This window comes from Brachyhypopomus gauderio, unplaced genomic scaffold, assembly GCF_052324685.1.
Source record: "Brachyhypopomus gauderio isolate BG-103 unplaced genomic scaffold, BGAUD_0.2 sc136, whole genome shotgun sequence".
Classification (NCBI taxonomy): Eukaryota; Metazoa; Chordata; class Actinopteri; order Gymnotiformes; family Hypopomidae; genus Brachyhypopomus; species Brachyhypopomus gauderio.
This window is the reverse complement of record NW_027506957.1, coordinates 495,530-506,357: the sequence shown is the minus strand read 5'-3', so window position 1 is coordinate 506,357 and position 10,828 is coordinate 495,530. Positions and strand designations below refer to the sequence as shown.

General features: G+C 44.3%; 20 non-coding genes and 1 pseudogene across 20 annotated transcripts in view; all 21 read right to left on the bottom strand.

Moving 5' to 3' along the window:
- LOC143499831 (U2 spliceosomal RNA) lies at positions 1–127 on the bottom strand (annotated as a pseudogene; the record flags this gene model as incomplete).
- Positions 128–277: 150 nt separating this feature from the next.
- On the bottom strand, positions 278–396 carry LOC143500184 (U5 spliceosomal RNA). Its single transcript, XR_013126712.1, has one exon. It is a non-coding gene; the product is annotated as a U5 spliceosomal RNA (small nuclear RNA).
- Positions 397–1,021: 625 nt separating this feature from the next.
- On the bottom strand, positions 1,022–1,212 carry LOC143499819 (U2 spliceosomal RNA). The gene has a single exon (XR_013126423.1). It is a non-coding gene; the product is annotated as a U2 spliceosomal RNA (small nuclear RNA).
- A 150-nt stretch (positions 1,213–1,362) lies between these two features.
- Positions 1,363–1,481, bottom strand: LOC143500183 (U5 spliceosomal RNA). Its single transcript, XR_013126711.1, has one exon. It is a non-coding gene; the product is annotated as a U5 spliceosomal RNA (small nuclear RNA).
- Positions 1,482–2,106: 625 nt separating this feature from the next.
- On the bottom strand, positions 2,107–2,297 carry LOC143499818 (U2 spliceosomal RNA). Its single transcript, XR_013126422.1, has one exon. It is a non-coding gene; the product is annotated as a U2 spliceosomal RNA (small nuclear RNA).
- Positions 2,298–2,447: 150 nt separating this feature from the next.
- On the bottom strand, positions 2,448–2,566 carry LOC143500182 (U5 spliceosomal RNA). Its single transcript, XR_013126710.1, has one exon. It is a non-coding gene; the product is annotated as a U5 spliceosomal RNA (small nuclear RNA).
- Positions 2,567–3,191: 625 nt separating this feature from the next.
- On the bottom strand, positions 3,192–3,382 carry LOC143499817 (U2 spliceosomal RNA). Its single transcript, XR_013126421.1, has one exon. It is a non-coding gene; the product is annotated as a U2 spliceosomal RNA (small nuclear RNA).
- A 150-nt stretch (positions 3,383–3,532) lies between these two features.
- Positions 3,533–3,651, bottom strand: LOC143500180 (U5 spliceosomal RNA). The gene has a single exon (XR_013126708.1). It is a non-coding gene; the product is annotated as a U5 spliceosomal RNA (small nuclear RNA).
- A 625-nt stretch (positions 3,652–4,276) lies between these two features.
- On the bottom strand, positions 4,277–4,467 carry LOC143499816 (U2 spliceosomal RNA). The gene has a single exon (XR_013126420.1). It is a non-coding gene; the product is annotated as a U2 spliceosomal RNA (small nuclear RNA).
- A 150-nt stretch (positions 4,468–4,617) lies between these two features.
- LOC143500179 (U5 spliceosomal RNA) lies at positions 4,618–4,736 on the bottom strand. Its single transcript, XR_013126707.1, has one exon. It is a non-coding gene; the product is annotated as a U5 spliceosomal RNA (small nuclear RNA).
- Positions 4,737–5,361: 625 nt separating this feature from the next.
- LOC143499815 (U2 spliceosomal RNA) lies at positions 5,362–5,552 on the bottom strand. The gene has a single exon (XR_013126419.1). It is a non-coding gene; the product is annotated as a U2 spliceosomal RNA (small nuclear RNA).
- Positions 5,553–5,702: 150 nt separating this feature from the next.
- Positions 5,703–5,821, bottom strand: LOC143500178 (U5 spliceosomal RNA). Its single transcript, XR_013126706.1, has one exon. It is a non-coding gene; the product is annotated as a U5 spliceosomal RNA (small nuclear RNA).
- A 627-nt stretch (positions 5,822–6,448) lies between these two features.
- On the bottom strand, positions 6,449–6,639 carry LOC143499814 (U2 spliceosomal RNA). The gene has a single exon (XR_013126418.1). It is a non-coding gene; the product is annotated as a U2 spliceosomal RNA (small nuclear RNA).
- A 150-nt stretch (positions 6,640–6,789) lies between these two features.
- Positions 6,790–6,908, bottom strand: LOC143500177 (U5 spliceosomal RNA). The gene has a single exon (XR_013126705.1). It is a non-coding gene; the product is annotated as a U5 spliceosomal RNA (small nuclear RNA).
- Positions 6,909–7,535: 627 nt separating this feature from the next.
- LOC143499812 (U2 spliceosomal RNA) lies at positions 7,536–7,726 on the bottom strand. Its single transcript, XR_013126416.1, has one exon. It is a non-coding gene; the product is annotated as a U2 spliceosomal RNA (small nuclear RNA).
- Positions 7,727–7,876: 150 nt separating this feature from the next.
- LOC143500176 (U5 spliceosomal RNA) lies at positions 7,877–7,995 on the bottom strand. Its single transcript, XR_013126704.1, has one exon. It is a non-coding gene; the product is annotated as a U5 spliceosomal RNA (small nuclear RNA).
- Positions 7,996–8,622: 627 nt separating this feature from the next.
- Positions 8,623–8,813, bottom strand: LOC143499811 (U2 spliceosomal RNA). The gene has a single exon (XR_013126415.1). It is a non-coding gene; the product is annotated as a U2 spliceosomal RNA (small nuclear RNA).
- A 150-nt stretch (positions 8,814–8,963) lies between these two features.
- On the bottom strand, positions 8,964–9,082 carry LOC143500175 (U5 spliceosomal RNA). Its single transcript, XR_013126703.1, has one exon. It is a non-coding gene; the product is annotated as a U5 spliceosomal RNA (small nuclear RNA).
- Positions 9,083–9,710: 628 nt separating this feature from the next.
- Positions 9,711–9,901, bottom strand: LOC143499810 (U2 spliceosomal RNA). Its single transcript, XR_013126414.1, has one exon. It is a non-coding gene; the product is annotated as a U2 spliceosomal RNA (small nuclear RNA).
- A 150-nt stretch (positions 9,902–10,051) lies between these two features.
- Positions 10,052–10,170, bottom strand: LOC143500174 (U5 spliceosomal RNA). Its single transcript, XR_013126702.1, has one exon. It is a non-coding gene; the product is annotated as a U5 spliceosomal RNA (small nuclear RNA).
- A 627-nt stretch (positions 10,171–10,797) lies between these two features.
- The window catches only part of LOC143499809 (U2 spliceosomal RNA), a 191-nt gene continuing 160 nt past the window's right edge, over positions 10,798–10,828 (bottom strand). Inside the window, exon 1 of the small nuclear RNA XR_013126413.1 lies at positions 10,798–10,828. This exon is cut by the window's right edge and continues 160 nt beyond it. This is a non-coding gene — a small nuclear RNA (U2 spliceosomal RNA).

The following is a 10,828-nucleotide window of genomic DNA, read 5'->3' as shown; positions in this document are numbered from 1 at the left end:
CCCCTGTTTCGCCTCCCTGTTCTAAAAATCCATTTAATATGAAGTCCTCGTATAGAGGACGTATCAGATATTAAACTGATAAGAACAGATACTACACTTGATCTTAGCCAAAAGGCCGAGAAGCGATAACCTGAAATGGGCGCTGGACCGGGCACCGGCCTCGCAGGCAGGGAGGCCTCCTCCGTGGCATACCCGCCCTTCCCCCCTCTTCCAGACACCCACCGAGCCACTCCCACCCCTCCCTAAGTTTATACTTTCTCGTTATACGGATTGTTGCGGCCCCGCCCGGAGGCAGAGCGCTCCAAAAAATCACTTTGACTCTTTGACGTTCCCCTCCACGGAAATCTTTAGTAAAAGGCGAAAGATTTGTGCGTGAATGAAGAGAAACCCGAGCTATAGCCGTGTACGCTCAGGCGTCCCGCCACGCCAACAAAGAGCCTAGCTCGTTTGTTCGCGGTAACAAGGGAGGAGCCTGCGAGGCTGTGGCTTGCTTGTTTGCAAACAACAGGGCTGGCAGGCAATAATAGATAGAGAGAGAGAGAGAGAGAGAGAGAGAGAGAGAGAGAAAACAGGAACAATTTCAAAAAAAAAAAAAAAAAAAAAAAAAAAAAAGAACAAAAACGGAGGGAAAACTGCAAACAGCCGAAAGGGGAGTGGCCTCCGCTCTCACTGCATTTGTGACCAGCTGACAATTGCAGGCAGACAGACAGAGACCACTCACCCCTTCATTCTTGCCTATTTAAGGAGTGGAGTGAGCTGCTTTGTTTTATTTATTTATTCATTTTGGCTGCTCCCTCACATGGACAGACAGACAGACAAATCAATAAATATATATACATATTATATATATATATATATATATATATATATATATATATATATATATATATATATATATATACACACACACACACACACACACACACACACACCAAATAAATAAATACATTCATTCATTCATTAAAATAAAACAGGCTGATCATACCAAACAGCAACAAACTCTTTTTTTCACACAAGCTTAGGAAGGTGCACCGTTCCTGGAGGTACTGCAATACCAGGTCGATGCGTGGGGCGAACGGGGCAAGCCCCTGTTTCGCCTCCCTGTTCTAAAAATCCATTTAATATGAAGTCCTCGTATAGAGGACGTATCAGATATTAAACTGATAAGAACAGATACTACACTTGATCTTAGCCAAAAGGCCGAGAAGCGATAACCTGAAATGGGCGCTGGACCGGGCACCGGCCTCGCAGGCAGGGAGGCCTCCTCCGTGGCATACCCGCCCTTCCCCCCTCTTCCAGACACCCACCGAGCCACTCCCACCCCTCCCTAAGTTTATACTTTCTCGTTATACGGATTGTTGCGGCCCCGCCCGGAGGCAGAGCGCTCCAAAAAATCACTTTGACTCTTTGACGTTCCCCTCCACGGAAATCTTTAGTAAAAGGCGAAAGATTTGTGCGTGAATGAAGAGAAACCCGAGCTATAGCCGTGTACGCTCAGGCGTCCCGCCACGCCAACAAAGAGCCTAGCTCGTTTGTTCGCGGTAACAAGGGAGGAGCCTGCGAGGCTGTGGCTTGCTTGTTTGCAAACAACAGGGCTGGCAGGCAATAATAGATAGAGAGAGAGAGAGAGAGAGAGAGAGAGAGAGAGAGAAAACAGGAACAATTTCAAAAAAAAAAAAAAAAAAAAAAAAAAAAAAGAACAAAAACGGAGGGAAAACTGCAAACAGCCGAAAGGGGAGTGGCCTCCGCTCTCACTGCATTTGTGACCAGCTGACAATTGCAGGCAGACAGACAGAGACCACTCACCCCTTCATTCTTGCCTATTTAAGGAGTGGAGTGAGCTGCTTTGTTTTATTTATTTATTCATTTTGGCTGCTCCCTCACATGGACAGACAGACAGACAAATCAATAAATATATATACATATTATATATATATATATATATATATATATATATATATATATATATATATATATATATATATATACACACACACACACACACACACACACACACCAAATAAATAAATACATTCATTCATTCATTAAAATAAAACAGGCTGATCATACCAAACAGCAACAAACTCTTTTTTTCACACAAGCTTAGGAAGGTGCACCGTTCCTGGAGGTACTGCAATACCAGGTCGATGCGTGGGGCGAACGGGGCAAGCCCCTGTTTCGCCTCCCTGTTCTAAAAATCCATTTAATATGAAGTCCTCGTATAGAGGACGTATCAGATATTAAACTGATAAGAACAGATACTACACTTGATCTTAGCCAAAAGGCCGAGAAGCGATAACCTGAAATGGGCGCTGGACCGGGCACCGGCCTCGCAGGCAGGGAGGCCTCCTCCGTGGCATACCCGCCCTTCCCCCCTCTTCCAGACACCCACCGAGCCACTCCCACCCCTCCCTAAGTTTATACTTTCTCGTTATACGGATTGTTGCGGCCCCGCCCGGAGGCAGAGCGCTCCAAAAAATCACTTTGACTCTTTGACGTTCCCCTCCACGGAAATCTTTAGTAAAAGGCGAAAGATTTGTGCGTGAATGAAGAGAAACCCGAGCTATAGCCGTGTACGCTCAGGCGTCCCGCCACGCCAACAAAGAGCCTAGCTCGTTTGTTCGCGGTAACAAGGGAGGAGCCTGCGAGGCTGTGGCTTGCTTGTTTGCAAACAACAGGGCTGGCAGGCAATAATAGATAGAGAGAGAGAGAGAGAGAGAGAGAGAGAGAGAGAGAAAACAGGAACAATTTCAAAAAAAAAAAAAAAAAAAAAAAAAAAAAAGAACAAAAACGGAGGGAAAACTGCAAACAGCCGAAAGGGGAGTGGCCTCCGCTCTCACTGCATTTGTGACCAGCTGACAATTGCAGGCAGACAGACAGAGACCACTCACCCCTTCATTCTTGCCTATTTAAGGAGTGGAGTGAGCTGCTTTGTTTTATTTATTTATTCATTTTGGCTGCTCCCTCACATGGACAGACAGACAGACAAATCAATAAATATATATACATATTATATATATATATATATATATATATATATATATATATATATATATATATATATATATATATACACACACACACACACACACACACACACACCAAATAAATAAATACATTCATTCATTCATTAAAATAAAACAGGCTGATCATACCAAACAGCAACAAACTCTTTTTTTCACACAAGCTTAGGAAGGTGCACCGTTCCTGGAGGTACTGCAATACCAGGTCGATGCGTGGGGCGAACGGGGCAAGCCCCTGTTTCGCCTCCCTGTTCTAAAAATCCATTTAATATGAAGTCCTCGTATAGAGGACGTATCAGATATTAAACTGATAAGAACAGATACTACACTTGATCTTAGCCAAAAGGCCGAGAAGCGATAACCTGAAATGGGCGCTGGACCGGGCACCGGCCTCGCAGGCAGGGAGGCCTCCTCCGTGGCATACCCGCCCTTCCCCCCTCTTCCAGACACCCACCGAGCCACTCCCACCCCTCCCTAAGTTTATACTTTCTCGTTATACGGATTGTTGCGGCCCCGCCCGGAGGCAGAGCGCTCCAAAAAATCACTTTGACTCTTTGACGTTCCCCTCCACGGAAATCTTTAGTAAAAGGCGAAAGATTTGTGCGTGAATGAAGAGAAACCCGAGCTATAGCCGTGTACGCTCAGGCGTCCCGCCACGCCAACAAAGAGCCTAGCTCGTTTGTTCGCGGTAACAAGGGAGGAGCCTGCGAGGCTGTGGCTTGCTTGTTTGCAAACAACAGGGCTGGCAGGCAATAATAGATAGAGAGAGAGAGAGAGAGAGAGAGAGAGAGAGAGAGAAAACAGGAACAATTTCAAAAAAAAAAAAAAAAAAAAAAAAAAAAAAGAACAAAAACGGAGGGAAAACTGCAAACAGCCGAAAGGGGAGTGGCCTCCGCTCTCACTGCATTTGTGACCAGCTGACAATTGCAGGCAGACAGACAGAGACCACTCACCCCTTCATTCTTGCCTATTTAAGGAGTGGAGTGAGCTGCTTTGTTTTATTTATTTATTCATTTTGGCTGCTCCCTCACATGGACAGACAGACAGACAAATCAATAAATATATATACATATTATATATATATATATATATATATATATATATATATATATATATATATATATATATATATATACACACACACACACACACACACACACACACCAAATAAATAAATACATTCATTCATTCATTAAAATAAAACAGGCTGATCATACCAAACAGCAACAAACTCTTTTTTTCACACAAGCTTAGGAAGGTGCACCGTTCCTGGAGGTACTGCAATACCAGGTCGATGCGTGGGGCGAACGGGGCAAGCCCCTGTTTCGCCTCCCTGTTCTAAAAATCCATTTAATATGAAGTCCTCGTATAGAGGACGTATCAGATATTAAACTGATAAGAACAGATACTACACTTGATCTTAGCCAAAAGGCCGAGAAGCGATAACCTGAAATGGGCGCTGGACCGGGCACCGGCCTCGCAGGCAGGGAGGCCTCCTCCGTGGCATACCCGCCCTTCCCCCCTCTTCCAGACACCCACCGAGCCACTCCCACCCCTCCCTAAGTTTATACTTTCTCGTTATACGGATTGTTGCGGCCCCGCCCGGAGGCAGAGCGCTCCAAAAAATCACTTTGACTCTTTGACGTTCCCCTCCACGGAAATCTTTAGTAAAAGGCGAAAGATTTGTGCGTGAATGAAGAGAAACCCGAGCTATAGCCGTGTACGCTCAGGCGTCCCGCCACGCCAACAAAGAGCCTAGCTCGTTTGTTCGCGGTAACAAGGGAGGAGCCTGCGAGGCTGTGGCTTGCTTGTTTGCAAACAACAGGGCTGGCAGGCAATAATAGATAGAGAGAGAGAGAGAGAGAGAGAGAGAGAGAGAGAGAAAACAGGAACAATTTCAAAAAAAAAAAAAAAAAAAAAAAAAAAAAAGAACAAAAACGGAGGGAAAACTGCAAACAGCCGAAAGGGGAGTGGCCTCCGCTCTCACTGCATTTGTGACCAGCTGACAATTGCAGGCAGACAGACAGAGACCACTCACCCCTTCATTCTTGCCTATTTAAGGAGTGGAGTGAGCTGCTTTGTTTTATTTATTTATTCATTTTGGCTGCTCCCTCACATGGACAGACAGACAGACAAATCAATAAATATATATACATATTATATATATATATATATATATATATATATATATATATATATATATATATATATATATATACACACACACACACACACACACACACACACACCAAATAAATAAATACATTCATTCATTCATTAAAATAAAACAGGCTGATCATACCAAACAGCAACAAACTCTTTTTTTCACACAAGCTTAGGAAGGTGCACCGTTCCTGGAGGTACTGCAATACCAGGTCGATGCGTGGGGCGAACGGGGCAAGCCCCTGTTTCGCCTCCCTGTTCTAAAAATCCATTTAATATGAAGTCCTCGTATAGAGGACGTATCAGATATTAAACTGATAAGAACAGATACTACACTTGATCTTAGCCAAAAGGCCGAGAAGCGATAACCTGAAATGGGCGCTGGACCGGGCACCGGCCTCGCAGGCAGGGAGGCCTCCTCCGTGGCATACCCGCCCTTCCCCCCTCTTCCAGACACCCACCGAGCCACTCCCACCCCTCCCTAAGTTTATACTTTCTCGTTATACGGATTGTTGCGGCCCCGCCCGGAGGCAGAGCGCTCCAAAAAATCACTTTGACTCTTTGACGTTCCCCTCCACGGAAATCTTTAGTAAAAGGCGAAAGATTTGTGCGTGAATGAAGAGAAACCCGAGCTATAGCCGTGTACGCTCAGGCGTCCCGCCACGCCAACAAAGAGCCTAGCTCGTTTGTTCGCGGTAACAAGGGAGGAGCCTGCGAGGCTGTGGCTTGCTTGTTTGCAAACAACAGGGCTGGCAGGCAATAATAGATAGAGAGAGAGAGAGAGAGAGAGAGAGAGAGAGAGAGAAAACAGGAACAATTTCAAAAAAAAAAAAAAAAAAAAAAAAAAAAAAGAACAAAAACGGAGGGAAAACTGCAAACAGCCGAAAGGGGAGTGGCCTCCGCTCTCACTGCATTTGTGACCAGCTGACAATTGCAGGCAGACAGACAGAGACCACTCACCCCTTCATTCTTGCCTATTTAAGGAGTGGAGTGAGCTGCTTTGTTTTATTTATTTATTCATTTTGGCTGCTCCCTCACATGGACAGACAGACAGACAAATCAATAAATATATATACATATTATATATATATATATATATATATATATATATATATATATATATATATATATATATATATATATACACACACACACACACACACACACACACACCAAATAAATAAATACATTCATTCATTCATTAAAATAAAACAGGCTGATCATACCAAACAGCAACAAACTCTTTTTTTCACACAAGCTTAGGAAGGTGCACCGTTCCTGGAGGTACTGCAATACCAGGTCGATGCGTGGGGCGAACGGGGCAAGCCCCTGTTTCGCCTCCCTGTTCTAAAAATCCATTTAATATGAAGTCCTCGTATAGAGGACGTATCAGATATTAAACTGATAAGAACAGATACTACACTTGATCTTAGCCAAAAGGCCGAGAAGCGATAACCTGAAATGGGCGCTGGACCGGGCACCGGCCTCGCAGGCAGGGAGGCCTCCTCCGTGGCATACCCGCCCTTCCCCCCTCTTCCAGACACCCACCGAGCCACTCCCACCCCTCCCTAAGTTTATACTTTCTCGTTATACGGATTGTTGCGGCCCCGCCCGGAGGCAGAGCGCTCCAAAAAATCACTTTGACTCTTTGACGTTCCCCTCCACGGAAATCTTTAGTAAAAGGCGAAAGATTTGTGCGTGAATGAAGAGAAACCCGAGCTATAGCCGTGTACGCTCAGGCGTCCCGCCACGCCAACAAAGAGCCTAGCTCGTTTGTTCGCGGTAACAAGGGAGGAGCCTGCGAGGCTGTGGCTTGCTTGTTTGCAAACAACAGGGCTGGCAGGCAATAATAGATAGAGAGAGAGAGAGAGAGAGAGAGAGAGAGAGAGAGAAAACAGGAACAATTTCAAAAAAAAAAAAAAAAAAAAAAAAAAAAAAGAACAAAAACGGAGGGAAAACTGCAAACAGCCGAAAGGGGAGTGGCCTCCGCTCTCACTGCATTTGTGACCAGCTGACAATTGCAGGCAGACAGACAGAGACCACTCACCCCTTCATTCTTGCCTATTTAAGGAGTGGAGTGAGCTGCTTTGTTTTATTTATTTATTCATTTTGGCTGCTCCCTCACATGGACAGACAGACAGACAAATCAATAAATATATATACATATTATATATATATATATATATATATATATATATATATATATATATATATATATATATATATATATACACACACACACACACACACACACACACACCAAATAAATAAATACATTCATTCATTCATTAAAATAAAACAGGCTGATCATACCAAACAGCAACAAACTCTTTTTTTCACACAAGCTTAGGAAGGTGCACCGTTCCTGGAGGTACTGCAATACCAGGTCGATGCGTGGGGCGAACGGGGCAAGCCCCTGTTTCGCCTCCCTGTTCTAAAAATCCATTTAATATGAAGTCCTCGTATAGAGGACGTATCAGATATTAAACTGATAAGAACAGATACTACACTTGATCTTAGCCAAAAGGCCGAGAAGCGATAACCTGAAATGGGCGCTGGACCGGGCACCGGCCTCGCAGGCAGGGAGGCCTCCTCCGTGGCATACCCGCCCTTCCCCCCTCTTCCAGACACCCACCGAGCCACTCCCACCCCTCCCTAAGTTTATACTTTCTCGTTATACGGATTGTTGCGGCCCCGCCCGGAGGCAGAGCGCTCCAAAAAATCACTTTGACTCTTTGACGTTCCCCTCCACGGAAATCTTTAGTAAAAGGCGAAAGATTTGTGCGTGAATGAAGAGAAACCCGAGCTATAGCCGTGTACGCTCAGGCGTCCCGCCACGCCAACAAAGAGCCTAGCTCGTTTGTTCGCGGTAACAAGGGAGGAGCCTGCGAGGCTGTGGCTTGCTTGTTTGCAAACAACAGGGCTGGCAGGCAATAATAGATAGAGAGAGAGAGAGAGAGAGAGAGAGAGAGAGAGAGAAAACAGGAACAATTTCAAAAAAAAAAAAAAAAAAAAAAAAAAAAAAGAACAAAAACGGAGGGAAAACTGCAAACAGCCGAAAGGGGAGTGGCCTCCGCTCTCACTGCATTTGTGACCAGCTGACAATTGCAGGCAGACAGACAGAGACCACTCACCCCTTCATTCTTGCCTATTTAAGGAGTGGAGTGAGCTGCTTTGTTTTATTTATTTATTCATTTTGGCTGCTCCCTCACATGGACAGACAGACAGACAAATCAATAAATATATATACATATTATATATATATATATATATATATATATATATATATATATATATATATATATATATATATATACACACACACACACACACACACACACACACACCAAATAAATAAATACATTCATTCATTCATTAAAATAAAACAGGCTGATCATACCAAACAGCAACAAACTCTTTTTTTCACACAAGCTTAGGAAGGTGCACCGTTCCTGGAGGTACTGCAATACCAGGTCGATGCGTGGGGCGAACGGGGCAAGCCCCTGTTTCGCCTCCCTGTTCTAAAAATCCATTTAATATGAAGTCCTCGTATAGAGGACGTATCAGATATTAAACTGATAAGAACAGATACTACACTTGATCTTAGCCAAAAGGCCGAGAAGCGATAACCTGAAATGGGCGCTGGACCGGGCACCGGCCTCGCAGGCAGGGAGGCCTCCTCCGTGGCATACCCGCCCTTCCCCCCTCTTCCAGACACCCACCGAGCCACTCCCACCCCTCCCTAAGTTTATACTTTCTCGTTATACGGATTGTTGCGGCCCCGCCCGGAGGCAGAGCGCTCCAAAAAATCACTTTGACTCTTTGACGTTCCCCTCCACGGAAATCTTTAGTAAAAGGCGAAAGATTTGTGCGTGAATGAAGAGAAACCCGAGCTATAGCCGTGTACGCTCAGGCGTCCCGCCACGCCAACAAAGAGCCTAGCTCGTTTGTTCGCGGTAACAAGGGAGGAGCCTGCGAGGCTGTGGCTTGCTTGTTTGCAAACAACAGGGCTGGCAGGCAATAATAGATAGAGAGAGAGAGAGAGAGAGAGAGAGAGAGAGAGAGAAAACAGGAACAATTTCAAAAAAAAAAAAAAAAAAAAAAAAAAAAAAAGAACAAAAACGGAGGGAAAACTGCAAACAGCCGAAAGGGGAGTGGCCTCCGCTCTCACTGCATTTGTGACCAGCTGACAATTGCAGGCAGACAGACAGAGACCACTCACCCCTTCATTCTTGCCTATTTAAGGAGTGGAGTGAGCTGCTTTGTTTTATTTATTTATTCATTTTGGCTGCTCCCTCACATGGACAGACAGACAGACAAATCAATAAATATATATACATATTATATATATATATATATATATATATATATATATATATATATATATATATATATATATATATACACACACACACACACACACACACACACACACCAAATAAATAAATACATTCATTCATTCATTAAAATAAAACAGGCTGATCATACCAAACAGCAACAAACTCTTTTTTTCACACAAGCTTAGGAAGGTGCACCGTTCCTGGAGGTACTGCAATACCAGGTCGATGCGTGGGGCGAACGGGGCAAGCCCCTGTTTCGCCTCCCTGTTCTAAAAATCCATTTAATATGAAGTCCTCGTATAGAGGACGTATCAGATATTAAACTGATAAGAACAGATACTACACTTGATCTTAGCCAAAAGGCCGAGAAGCGATAACCTGAAATGGGCGCTGGACCGGGCACCGGCCTCGCAGGCAGGGAGGCCTCCTCCGTGGCATACCCGCCCTTCCCCCCTCTTCCAGACACCCACCGAGCCACTCCCACCCCTCCCTAAGTTTATACTTTCTCGTTATACGGATTGTTGCGGCCCCGCCCGGAGGCAGAGCGCTCCAAAAAATCACTTTGACTCTTTGACGTTCCCCTCCACGGAAATCTTTAGTAAAAGGCGAAAGATTTGTGCGTGAATGAAGAGAAACCCGAGCTATAGCCGTGTACGCTCAGGCGTCCCGCCACGCCAACAAAGAGCCTAGCTCGTTTGTTCGCGGTAACAAGGGAGGAGCCTGCGAGGCTGTGGCTTGCTTGTTTGCAAACAACAGGGCTGGCAGGCAATAATAGATAGAGAGAGAGAGAGAGAGAGAGAGAGAGAGAGAGAGAAAACAGGAACAATTTCAAAAAAAAAAAAAAAAAAAAAAAAAAAAAAGAACAAAAACGGAGGGAAAACTGCAAACAGCCGAAAGGGGAGTGGCCTCCGCTCTCACTGCATTTGTGACCAGCTGACAATTGCAGGCAGACAGACAGAGACCACTCACCCCTTCATTCTTGCCTATTTAAGGAGTGGAGTGAGCTGCTTTGTTTTATTTATTTATTCATTTTGGCTGCTCCCTCACATGGACAGACAGACAGACAAATCAATAAATATATATACATATTATATATATATATATATATATATATATATATATATATATATATATATATATATATATATACACACACACACACACACACACACACACACACACCAAATAAATAAATACATTCATTCATTCATTAAAATAAAACAGGCTGATCATACCAAACAGCAACAAACTCTTTTTTTCACACAAGCTTAGGAAGGTGCACCGTTCCTGGAGGTACTGCAA